Source organism: Eschrichtius robustus, chromosome 10, assembly GCF_028021215.1.
Source record: "Eschrichtius robustus isolate mEscRob2 chromosome 10, mEscRob2.pri, whole genome shotgun sequence".
Lineage (NCBI taxonomy): Eukaryota > Metazoa > Chordata > Mammalia > Artiodactyla > Eschrichtiidae > Eschrichtius > Eschrichtius robustus.
In genome coordinates, this window is record NC_090833.1 from 7,009,398 (window position 1) to 7,021,024 (window position 11,627).

Genomic DNA, 11,627 nt, shown 5'->3' on the forward strand with positions numbered 1-11,627 from the left:
CTGGGGGCTGCTGGGTGCCCACCTGGGGCACAGCGCCGTGTCGGGATCTAGCCCTGGCTGGAGCGGGAACCGGGGGCTGCGTGCATCCCCACTCCAGGCCCGCGGGGAGCAGGGGGCACGTGGTCGGCCGCCTTTGTTGGGAGGGCGGACCTGGGCCTGAAGGGAGCAGCCGAGGGGCTTGGGAACTCCCACCTGTCCTTACGGCAAAGGAGTGTGGGTGGTGGGCTGCGAAATAAGAGCTCTGAAGTCAACAGGACCCCGGACCGGGGTTCTCCTCCCCTCTGCCAGGTTTTCTGAGCTTCAGCTGCGCTAAGAGACCTCAGGCACACTGGGATCTAGTGAAACCGTGGGAAGGGGAAGGAGGGCGCCGGAAGCACCTGGAAGAGAGGTGCCCTTCCACCCAATTATCTTTTCAGGGCCCAGGGACCTTGGGTAGCCACACAAAGGGTTAATGCCCTCAGCACAATGCGCAGCGACCCAAAACACAACCCCCTGGCCACCTACCTCACACTAAGACATTCCACACAAAGTGGTAACACAAGCAGCGCTGATGTTACAGTACACACCACACTGAAGGCCGCACCTGGCCGAACGCACTGTCCCCAACACAAGACGCTCTAAGGCGCACCGTCACTCCACTCAAGGCCACGCCCCCTCCCCGGAGGTTGGCACAGCTCACAGCGTGCTCTTCCAGAACATCCTGAGAGAATAATACTCCCCAGCTGAGAGCAACTGAAAGGCTGAGGGGAGGGGGGGCGTGGGGAGGATGCGGGCCATGAGGGTCTTGGGAAAGGGGGAAGGGGGCAGGCCGGCAGGCAAACCGGGAGTCCAGAGACCCAGGTCCACAGACAAGCCCTGCTCTTTCCAGGAAAAAGACCAAGCCAGACCCCACAAGAGCCCCCAGGCAGGACTTAGTGTGGGGGGCTACTTGAGGAGGCAGGGAGATTGGAAGAGACTGGGGGACTTAGGGAGTGATGAGACGGAGCTTTCAGAGAACAGCAGTTCTGGAAGCGAGAGCTCCAGCAAGCCCCTGGTCCCCCCAAGTTAACCAGCGCACACGCGCACACGCACACACACACATACTTCCCTCAGCTCCTAGAACACCACAGGTCCTGCTGTCCTTGATACGTGGTGTAAAGCAGAGCCAGGCTTCAAGCTGTGCTCCCAGCAATGTGGAGCTTCAGGAATAACAGCTGAGAGCCTGGGAGAGCTGCAGGCTGCCCTCCAGAGAAGCCAGGGGCTGGGGATGCCCTGGGCTCCCAGGAGGGTCACTGTGTAGGATACTGAGATCTGAGTGCTACTATCCTATGTGTGTGTGTGTGTGTGTGTGTGTGTGTCCGTGGGTGTCGCTCTGGTGCAGGGCATGTCTTTCTGCATCTCCATGCACGGGACACGCATTTGCAGGGTGCCCACTTAGTGCCTGGCCAGTGCAAAGCACTGAGCTGAGTACTGAGAAGAAGAACAGCAGATAAAAGGACAGCAAATCCCTCTGTATGTATTCACTCAGTTAATTTTCCCAGCTACTCTCAGAGATAGATACCATGAGCATCCTAGTTTTAGAAATGAGAAATCTTGCCAGAAGTCACATGACCAAGAAGTAGCCAATCTTTCTGCTGGAGTTCACAGTCTCGTGGAGAAGAACGTATAACATATTACAATGCGAGCTGTCAAATGACCCTGATGTTGTCTAAACAGTAACATTGGTAAGTTCCAGCTGAACCTGAACTAACAGGATGGAGCGATGGAGAGACACACAGGACAGCGGTGTCTGTATCCCACCCCACTCAGGGCAGGGACTGACCTCTTCCTGGTATTTGTCAGGATCTTTATGGTAGGGAACAATGACTTGAATGGAACCAGCTTGGGCAAAAGGTGGGATTTCTTGGTTCATGGCACTGAACTGTACAGTGGGCAGGGGTGTGGCTGGCTTCAGGTACAATTGGATCCAGGGACAAATCTCCAGATGCTCTCTCTGCCTCCTGTGACTTTCTTCTCTGCATTGAGCACGCCACTCTCCTACTGCAGACCCACTTCTCACGACAGCTGTAAGAGGCAGCTCCTGGACTCCCATCCCATGGCTTTTCCACCCAAGAAGGACTGTCCTCTTCTCCTGTTTCCAACTCAGAAGATCTCAGGGAAGGACCCTGTCCTGTCCCAAACCTGCAGCCAGGGTTGGACGGGGCTTGGTAGTGCCCACTGGAAGCTCATGGGCAGAGAAGGGATGCTCTTCTCAGAAAAGGGTGATACAGGTGACAGACGAAAGATGTCCTCCAGAGAGAGGGGCTGCAAGCCAAGCAAAAGGAGGCATTTTCACGTGGGACATGGGGAGACCCAGGGCACAGGCATGGTTGCCTCAGGGCCTGGGTGATTAAGTACAGCCAACACAGCTCTGGAAAAGGAACATTCCCTTGCTCCTCAGCAGGGTAATGAGGTTCCAGGGCCATCTGATGCCTCCCAGCGTTGCCACTCAGGAATCACCAGGGGAGGGGAAGCTGCAGGCCCCAGGACAGGGGCAGCAACAGAAGCCACCCTCGGGGAACTAGGGCAGTGGGTACCCACAAGGAGGCCAAAATGGAGGAACTTGGCTGGAGCTCATGTGTGGCTCCCCCAGGCACTCCCAGACCTAACTGAAAAGGCTTTGAGGGGAGGCCAAGGTGCTCGCCAGAGGGATGGAGAGGGACATGCTGAAATTAACATGCCCACCTGTACACCCCCAGCTGGCAGGGCCTAGGGACATCTGGGGTACAGGTAACATTATCGATTCACATGTGCAGATAAAACAGACAGAATAGAAGCTGGAAAACGTTGAAACGGTTGAAAGGTGGAGGGAATATAGATGACCTTTGTTTTACCATATGCACGTTTCTGTGTTTTCCAAGTTTTCTACAATGAGCGTGTATCACTTTTATATTCAGAAGAAAAAATTAACACTATATTTTTCAGAGAAAACTGTGATGTGACAGGTGCTATCATCGATGTATAGTCTGCTACAGAGCAGAGAGCAGGGAGCAGCGATATGCAACCTGTCTGGGGCAGGCTCAACCCCTGAGAACAGAACACTCAACCAAAAAGCCGTGGCTCACCAGAAGTCAGCCTCCTGCCCTCTGTCTCTGTTAAGAGACTGTGAGACAAAAGGACAAACATTGAGGACACATCCTGGAGGGAGCTTTGCTTGTTCTCACCTCTGACCCCTGTCCCAGCTCTGCCCAGTCCTTTCCATCGATCATCACAGAATGTTTTGCTCAGAGTTGCTAGATTACCTGGCCAGGTGGGTAGTAAGAGGCAAAAGTGCTTGGGAAACGTCTTCAGCAACTTAAGCTGAAACTAAAGACGAAGTGGCAAAGCTCGGCAGAAAGGGCTCTGGACTAGGAATCTCTGGAGACCCAGGGGCAGGTCCTGGCTCTGGGTCACAGGCTCGCCTTGGGACCTGGGATGAGTTGCTTTCCTAGCAGGCCCAGGTTCCCTCATCTGAAGAGACAGAGCGGGAGGAAAGAAGTAAGGTCCTAACCCAGTCTTGATGCTCCAAAAGTAGAAAAAGGAACCATTGCTTCCAGCCTTCTGATGATCTGAGGCTTGTGTCTAATCACAGTAAGAAAACTGCAGGTGGCAATATCAGACTCCACATCTACCCATGAGTATGGTCATCTGCCTATGTCACTGACTCATTCAAGAAATGCATCCATTCATCCATTCATTCAAATATATATTGAGTACCTATATATGCCAGGCACTGTGCTAGGCACCAAGGACGCAGCATGAACAAGACAGACAAGGGCCCTGCCTTTATGGAGCTTACATTCCAGTGGAGAGACAGACAACAAGTAAGTGAACCATTGAACAGTGAGATAAGTGTGGTGGGAAAATAAAACAGGGCTAGAGAAGACTGGTGAGGAGCTGGTGGCACCACTTTAACTTTGATGATCAGAGGAGGTGATATATGAGCTGAGATCTAAATAGGTCAGTTGTATTAGTCAGTGTAAGATAAGCTCTGCTGCAATAACAAATTAATCCCCAAATCTCAGCAGTTTAACACAACAAAGATTAATTTCTTGACCATGCAAAGTCCAACTAAATCAGACAACTCTCCCAGGATGCTTTCCCCCATGCGGTGACTCAGCGATTCAGGAGTTAGGTTATTCTGCAATGGAAGCGATTCTCCTCACTTATACTCACAGCCCATTGGCCGAATTAGTCCCTTGACCCCGCCTAACTGCAAGGGGCCTGGGAGGGGCAGTGCCCCTGGCGGTCTGGGAAGCAGATGGGTGGGCCCTAGAAATCTCTACCATACTAGCTGGAAGAACAATGATGGAAGAGCGTTCCAGGCAGAAGGAACAGCAAGTGCAAAGAGTAAACACAGGAACTCATTGGCGTGTTGGAACTGGAAGAAGGCTCCCAAGAGGGAGAGGGCAACGGGGAGAGTGGCAGGAGATGGGACCAAAAAGGAAGGCAGGGACGGGAGGATTCAGTTACCACCCATGAAGGGCCTTCACGAAGTGCCTGGCACACAGCAAGCACTCAAGAAATGGTAGTGATTCTTGGTATTATAGGAACTTCCTTCTTCCCCCAGGTCAATGGGGTGGCGGGGGGTGTGCCTGGTGGGGGCAGAGGGAGGGGATAAACCAGTATAACAACAGTCTGGAGCAGCTGCCCCAACCAGTTTCGGCTGAGGCTCCAGGCCAAGCCGAGCTTTGTCCCTCTTTCCAATGGACTGAGCCCCAAGGACACACCCATCCAAGGGACCCTCAGCAAAGAGGGAGGGTGAGCGGGTGGACGTAGGGCTATATATGGGTTCCTTGTGCAACATCCCCTCCCTGGAAGTTGTTAATATCAGATGAGTGAGCGTGGACCAGCACGCAGAGGCCAGGCGCCAGAGGGCTTCCCAGGGCCACCTCCCCACGGGGCACCTGTCCGAAGCCGGGGCTTGTCCTTCCAAACTCCAGAGCCACACAGACCTGATTACAAACCGAGGTCTGCCACTTTCTAGGCAACACTAGGCTCTTCACTTCCCCTTTCCAAGTCTCCAAACCCTATTCTTCACAATGAGGATGCTGTGAGTACCCACCTATGCAGTGAGCCTTCTACAGCACCACGCCTGGCACACAGTAGGTGCCCAATAAACAAGAGCTGCGATATCATCACTGGTCAGCTCTGCTCAGACATTTTCCCTGCAAAATGCAGGACAGTTATTCTACTGACTCTCTCCTGTTGAACAAAATTGATGACCTAAGAAGCAAGAAGATGCACCTTTTTCCAGAGGGACCCTATCAAGTTCTTTTCACTCTGGGGCTGGGGAAGGAGAGCAGAGGAAGTGTCCTGTAAACTCTGTTGGGTTTTTTGTGTCTTTCCATAAATTTGCGATCGTGTTTTCAAGGTTAACCTCCAACAAGGTGTCTGGGTATCTTCAAGGCCTGGCTATGCCTCACAGTCAACATTTACTCCGTGCGTGTTTAACAATTTCATTCAGGACACAAGCTTGGCGATGGAATGAATGAAGGGATGGATGCATGCATGAATGAATGGACTATTTGTCCTGTCCAGGGAGTGGGTTAAAGGAGAAACAGTGGGTGAGAGGTGATTTGCCTACCCTCCCCCAATCAGCCCCTTCCCCACCCCCAACCCCCTGGGTCTCTAACTCCTCTCCAACCCCGCTCTGCCCCCCAATCCAGTCATTTTCTGACATTTGTTGAACACTCCCACACACCTGCCTCACTTTCCTTCCCTGGCCCCCAGCCACCCTCCAAGCCACACACACACACACACACACACACACACACACGCATACATCCCCCACCCCAGGGTGGGACGTGAGGGTCTCCTTTGACACCCACATCAGCCAGCCTGAGGAATGCTGGAAGGCTGAGGAAATAAAGCTACCCTTTGTTGGGACAAAGAACCGGAGGTCTAACACAGATAACGGACCTGGACGACAACAGTGCAAGTCCATGTGGGGAGGGGGCAGTCAGATCTCTGAGTGACCCACAGACATTTTGGATGGGCAGACAGTTCCAAAACTCTTTAAGCCAAGAAAGGAATCCAGGTCTCCAGATTTCCAGGCCTGGATCCTCACTTCGGCAGGTCCCGCATTATTCACGCCTCAGAAACTCAAGCAAAGCTGGCTTAAGCAAAGAAGAGCTTAATTGGCTCTGGAACTGGGAAGTCCATGGTGTTTTAGCTCCAGGCACAGCTGGACCCAGAGGCTCACATGATGTCAACAGGGCTCGCTCACTGTCTCTTGGCATTTCCTGTCTCTCCTTGGCCTCCTCTTAGGTTTTCTCTGGGGCGTGAGCAAGATGGCCACCAGCCAGGGCCAGCTTCACGGGCACATGGCCAGTGCCAAGGGCCATGAGTTCAAAAGACTCCATGCCTGGGGTTTAACGCTCTGCTGTCTTAATGGGGCTTAACATTTATGCTGTCTTGAAATCCATAATCGTTTTGACTTTGAATCTGTGTTTTGGAAGTGAAGTCTGATGGGACAATGGAGCACGCGCTGAGGGCTTAGAATTCCAACTCACATGTCATCCTGCCTCCCTGCCTCCCTGGGACAGGTCCTCTGTCCCCCACTCTGGCACCCAGCCCTGCCTGGCCTCCCCCCTCCGCGTGACCACTGCTGCCCTCTACCCTGGGCACAGGCTTAGGGAGGGTTGGGGTCAGGCTACGTGCCCAGCAGCATTGCAGGGCGTGGTGGCCGCCCTCCTTGCCCTGGGTTGGCCAACCAGAGACCATGTGCAGGAGGGGGCGAGCCTCTTACCTACCCTCTATCTGGGTACTGAGATCCTTGGGAGTTACCCCTCTGCTGGAGGTTGAGGCGGGGCTTGTGGGAAGGGGAGGTGCCTAGGTCCCAGCCCGGGGCCAGGACTCAGGACATCAGTCTGGTGGTTGGTGGAAGGGGTAATCCAGCAACTGTCAGGCCCAAGGGAGGGAGGGAACATGCACGTGGGCATGCACGGCAGGGTGGAGGGGTGCCTGGGGGGTTCTGGAATATCCCCTCAGCCAGATGCTCCTCCTATAACCTTCCTGAGTCTGGTTTCTGCTTGTCTTTTCTGACCAGCTCAAGGCACCCTCAGGGACAAGCCACAAAATACAAATCGTGTAATTCGTGTTACACGAATTAAATACTCTAATATTTGCATTTTAAACTATGGTATTGCACAATATAGAGATGAATGGTAAAATTCATGTTAATCATTTAAAATGTTTATTTTTCCTTACTTAGAGTGACAGTAAATAGCAAACAAAAAAACACCATGACAAGTTGAGAGCCTGCGGAAGGAAGGAAACACGTTCTAGGCGCCATTAGTGGCACTTTTTCCTGCTTTTTGAGCAGGGGGCCCTGCATTTCCATTTTGCACTGGGCCCACAATTACACAGCTGGCCCTGCCACTAGCATCCCCAGGATAACATTTTCCCAGCTTAGCAACCCTGGCAGAAGGGGCATCTTCCCATAGGTCCAGCAGGAAATATCAGGGATGCCACTCATTGGCACAGCTTGGGTCATGTGCTCATCCCTGAACTAGTCTTAGCAGATGGGGAGGCAGGAGCCCTCTGATTGGCCAGGTCTGGTCATGTGTCCATCCCTAAGACTAGGGGATTGGTCAGCCCACTTCAGCCCCTTTTGATGGGTTCTCCATAGGGAAGAAGGATTCTATTCCCAGAGGAATGAGGGCTGCACAGCCACCAACCCCTGATATCCTTCCTTTACACACCCCTCATGCTTAGTGTAAAAAACAAAAAACAAAAATATCAGCTGGGCAGAGAGCAATTTAGTTCTATTCTCCTGGCTCATACCTCCCCAGTCTCCTTTGCGGGGCCCTCCTCCCCTTCCTCTAAATGCAGGGAGACTCTGGGCTCAGACCTTGGTTCCCTTCTCCCTTCCTGTCACCTCCTCCCAGCAAAACTCATGCAGATCCATCAACTTGCCGACAACTCCATCTCCATCTGGGACCTCTATGCTGAATGCAGTTCAGGGATCCCAACCCTGCATGACCTGTCCTCTTGGGGTACCAGCGTCTCAGAGCTCACCTGTCTGAACCCAAACCCCCTGAGAACCACCCCCAACCCCTGCTTCCTCCCCACCCCCAGTTTTTCCCATTCCATCAATGGCACCATCATCCAGTAAGCTGCGCAGACCAAAAACCTCAGAACATCTGGACTCCTTCTTTTCTCAGAAACCCAAATCCAGTCCATCAGCAAATCCTGGCAGCTCCCCCTCAGAAGAGATTCACAGCCCACCCTCTTCTCACCACAATTGCTTTTGCTCTCCTGGTCCAGACACACCATCGTTCACCTGGATCACTGCACTAACCTGCTAACCAGGCTTCCTAGTTTTTGTTTTTATTATTTATTTTTATTTACTTATTTTCACTGTGCCAGGTCTTTGTTGCGGCACAGAGGATCTTCGTTGAGGCATGCAGGATCTAGTTCCCTGACCAGGGATCGCACCTGGGCCCCCTGCATTGGGAGCACGGAGCCTTACCCACTGGACCACCAGGGAAGTCCCTAGGCTTCCTAGTTTTGCTCTCACTCTCCTACCGTCCACTCTCCTTCTCCCCATCCTCTGACATTTGAAAATGTTTATGGCAGGTCATAGCCCACCCCAACTCAAAGCTTCCCAGTAGTGGGACTTCCCTGGCGGTCCAGTGGTTAAGACCATGCTTCCACTGCAGGGGGCATGGGTTCGCTCCCTGGTCGGGGAACTAAGATCCTAAATGCCGAGTGGTGTGGCCAAAAAAAACAAAAACAAAACTTCCCAGTACTGTAAATGTTTAAAACCAGCTGGGGGTGGGGGTGGAGGGCAGAGTTCATCTGTAGAACTTGTCGATCCCTACGATACAAATACTCCCCACCTTGGCAATTCCAAGCTACCAATGTGATATCACCGAACACAGAGTGGGAAAGAGACGTGCACAACCAGCTCTCGCAAGCTTGCTGGCGGGACTCCAGCACACCACGGCTGCTGGCCTGCTCGGAACAAAGTACAAAGTCCTTCTATGGCCCACATGGCTCTGCATCACCCAGCCTGGCTGCCTTTCCACTCATCCCCCGCCTCCCCATCACTCACTGCGCTCCAGCCTCCGCCTTATCCTTCTACCTGCCAAGGCTGCTCCCACCTCAGGGGCTTAGCATGTGCTATTCCCTCTGCGGGCATGTTCTCACAGCTCTTTCCATGGCTGACTCTTGCTCACATGTCGCCCTGACTACCTCTCTAAGATAATACCCCTCTATCGCATTCTCCCTTATTTTTTTCATAGCCTTTATCACTGCCTGATGTTTTACTCTAGGTTTATTTGTCCATTTGTCTCTCTTCCTCACTACACTGTAAACTCCACAAGGGCAGGAAGTCATCAGCCTACTGCTCTGCCCCCAGTTCCTGGACACAATAGGTGCTCAATAAACTTCTTTTTTTTTTTTAATTTTATTTATTTGTTTTTGGCTGCGTTGGGTCTTTGTTGCTATGCGCGGACTTTCTCTAGTTGCGGCGAGTGGGGGCTATTCTTTGTTGTGATGGCGTGGGCTTCTCATTGCGGTGGCTTCTCTTGTTGAGGAGCACGGGCTCCAGGCGCCAGGCTTCAGGAGTTGTGGCTCACGGTCTCAGTCGTTGTGGCTCGCAGGCTCTGGAGCGCAGGCTCAGTAGTTGTGGCGCATGGGCTTAGTTGCTCTGCGGCATGTGGGATCTTCCCAGACCAGGGCTCGAACCCGTGTCTCCTGCATTGGCAGGCAGATTCCCAACCACTGCGCCACCAGGGAAGCCCCGCTCAATAAACTTCTGTTGGCTGAATGGACCCACTTCCTCTGGGTCAGAGAGGCACTGGAAAGATGGTATGAATAAGTGCTGGCCCCCATCAATGAAGCACAGGACACCCGAGGGGGAGGCCTCAGATGCAGAAAGGAGGCCAGCAAGGGGGCCCAAGTGTTTCAGGGAGGGCCCTGAGTGCCAGGATGAACACTTGGACCTTCCCCTCCTATGACAGGAGGCATCTGTACATTATCCAAAGCAGGATGGCCCCTCCTCCATCTCTCTCCTTGATGCTCTGCCTCTCCAGCCTTGGGGATCTCCCACAGACTCAGCCTACCCAAGTTCACATGGTCTATCCTGCTTCCAACAAGAGTTCTGCCCTGCGGTTCACGTGGTCTATCCTGCTTCCATCAAGGGTGCTGCCCTGCGGTTCTCTGAATGAACCACAGAACCATGACTCCTCAGAGCTCGGGACCCTGGGAACTTGTCCTGCCAGCCTGACCCTCCATGGGGCAGCAGAGCTCCTGCACTGGACCCGGGGGAAGGACAACTTGGCACCCAAGGCCCCCGTCCAGCATATGCTGTCCAGCTTTTTCTAGAACAACTCCAGGGACAGGGAGTTTTATTCATTCATTCACTCAACGAAGAATTACTAGGCACCTACATATCTGGGGCAGCCACTGTTCCAGGCGCTGGAGATTCAGTGGTGACCACAGTGAACCTGTTCCCTGCCCTCACCAAGCTCACAGTCTACTGAGAGAGGAGATGATAGCCAAGCAAGCAAGTCAACAGATAACAAAATTTCAGATCGTGATGAGTGTCATGAAGGCAACTAGAACAGAGGGCCTACGTCAGGAGGGAGAACAGCTGGCATGGTCGAGGATCCCTCTGCAACTCAGAGAAAGCAAGGAGGGCCCCTGGGAGGTGGCAGCATCTGAGCTGAGCCCTAAACAACCAGACAGAGCCACTGCTCACCCTGGGGCCCAGGCAGTCCAAGCAGAGGGAACAGCAGGTTCCCAGGAGAGGGAACTCCTGGGGCAGGAGTGAGCTTGGCATCTTAGACGGCCAGGGAGGGAGCACAGGAAGTGGGAGGAGAGTGGAAAGGGTCACAGGGGTCAGATCATATAGTGGGTTTTTCTGTTGGCACTGAGAAGCCACTGGTGGAATATGATGGGACTCCCCTTTGATTGGCTCAGCGTGGAAGCTGGGTTCAGAGGGCAGAGTGGAGTCAGGAAACCAGAGAGGAGGCTGCCACAGGGGTCCAGTGAGAGCTGACAGTGGCTGAGACCAAGGTGGCCGCAGGGCAGTTCAGGGAGAAGTGGACAGATTCAGGTTATACATTGGATGGACCCAATTAGACCTGCTCATGGACTGGATTTGGGGAATGGAAGAAAGACAGGCTAATGCCTGCTTTGGGGGCCAGATGGGTGCTGTCCACTGAGAGGGGCTGCCTGGGCCTGGGGGGAGAACCAGGAGCCACGGGCCATAAGCAATTTCCACTGCTGTAGAGACGTCTTCCTCCTGCCCAGCTGGAAGTGTCTCGTCCTGCTGACCAACATAGGACCCATATCAGACAAGCCTGGTTCCACCCTGACCCCACAGGAGGAGCTAGAAACCTTGGGCCGTCACTAAAATCCTCCGAGCCCCAGTTTCATCGTCCCTAAAATGCGAAAGTGATGCCAATTTCCTGGCTCGCTGTGGGGACGCCACGAAGGCACATGTAAAGCACATCTTGCAGGCTGACACATGGCTATCTGCCAGAATTGTCATTACCGGCCTTGCTATCCTGCTTCTTTGTCTTTGGGTGAACCAGCCCTGCCTCCAGAAACGGGGCTCTGGGAGAAGGTGCCTCTCAGACAGGGCCAATCCTGGAGAGATGGGCTGTGAAGCAGGA